The sequence below is a fragment of the Callorhinus ursinus genome, unplaced genomic scaffold (genome assembly GCF_003265705.2).
Source record: "Callorhinus ursinus isolate GAN/ISIS: 27379988/994484 unplaced genomic scaffold, GSC_fseal_2.0 scaffold8, whole genome shotgun sequence".
NCBI lineage: Eukaryota > Metazoa > Chordata > Mammalia > Carnivora > Otariidae > Callorhinus > Callorhinus ursinus.
The window spans coordinates 29,196,880-29,198,674 of NW_027397070.1; positions in this window are offsets into that span (position 1 = coordinate 29,196,880).

Consider the following 1,795-nt stretch of genomic DNA (forward strand, 5'->3'; position numbering starts at 1 on the left):
CCTATTCTCCATTTTATAAACTAAATCAAACTTTCATCTCTGCTCTGCAGCTATGTATTAAATACCTTCTCGGGGCCAGATACCTTTTGGCAGTCTGGGCTACAAAGAATCAGGCAAGGCTTCTGACGGTCAAAGTATCTGTGCCTCAAAGGAACACTGATGGCATTTTAGAAACACGTCCCCCGCTGGAAGCAGGGGCAGGCGAAAGCTACAGCCTCTGCAGCAGCTAGCTAGCAACAGCTCATCTGGGAAACTCACCCTGTGGTGTCAACTGGGGGATCCTCAAAGATCACTTTGTCCATCTCAGCCATCCTGCTGCTTTTTACAGATCTGTTGTACTGAAACTGTCAGAGACATATGCTTTCTCCTTGGCGATAGATTTCTACCTGCCATCTTCCTCCATTCTTCATAACTGTTTTATCGTCGTAAAAGATACATAACAGAAAATTTACCATTTAACTATTTTTTTAAGTGTACAGTTCAGTGACATCAAGTGTGTTCACACTGTTGTGTGACCATCATCAGTAACCATCTTCAGAATGTTTTTATCACTCTAAACTGAAACTCTACCCATTAAACACTGACTCCCCATTCTCCCTCTTTTTGGCCCCTGGTAACCACCATTCTACTTTCTGTCTCTATGAATTTGACTATTCTAGGTATTTCATATACCTGGAATCACACAATATTAGTCCTTTTAGGCCTGACTTATCTCACTGGGTATGTCTTCAAGGTTCATCTGTGCTATGGCAGGAGTCAGAATTTCCTTCATTTTTAAGGCTAATATTCCACGGTATGTATAGACCACATTTTGTTTATCTATTCGCCTATCATTTTTTATAACTTTTAAAGATGATTTGCCCTTAGCTTCTCTTGATGTGACTAAAGTAATTGATCTTCCTGCCCTTGGCGGTAATAAATATGAGGAATTTGGTAGGTAATCAAGTAAAAACAAGTACACTGACTCCTACAGGCTTATGTCAGAATTTTCCAGTAGCAGTGAACAAGTAACATTTTATGAGAACATCTACAAAAGAATTTTATTTGAATGGGTTATTAGAGAAAATATTTGGTTGATATAGATTAGTTGCTATTTTCCAAAAATCCCACCCAGGGCTACATTAAGCAGATTTGACAGATGATTGGCCACCTTCTCCTTCAGTGACCTTTTCTTCCCAACTTAGTGCCTAGAAGGGTTCTTAATGTCCAAAACAGTTCTAGAGGAGGAACCTAAAAACTCAAGGACTCAACACGAGTCATTGACTTATCTCCCATGGGGCTCTTGTATTTTTTAAGCCTTCCCAATTTTGTGGGGTGAAGAGCCTTGTCTTGGCTTGTGGGTGTTTGAAGCATCAACATAGATAGTCCGGGTTTAGGAAGGGTAGGAGGAGATGATTTCAACCCCTGTTCTGCCTAAGACAGGCCCTATCACTGGATAATTCCCCAACTCCATTTCCCAGATTTCGAACATGCCTCCCTATATTATATTCCTCCTGAATCTTCATCCTTGTAACATAATGACCTCTAGTTCCTGGGTCCCTGAGTTTATTCTAATAATTCATTAACTTGCTCCAAGGTTCCCTACTCAACTACTTCAAATGTGGTTTTTTTTTTTTCTTTTCAAGTTTTTATTTAAATTCTGGTCAGTTGACATATAGTGTAATATTGGTTTTAGGAGTAGAATTTAGTGATTTGTTACTTACATATAACACCCAGTGCTCATCATAACAAGTGCCCTTCTTAATACCCATCACCCATCTAGCCAAGCTCCCTCCACCCTCCTTCCACCAACCCT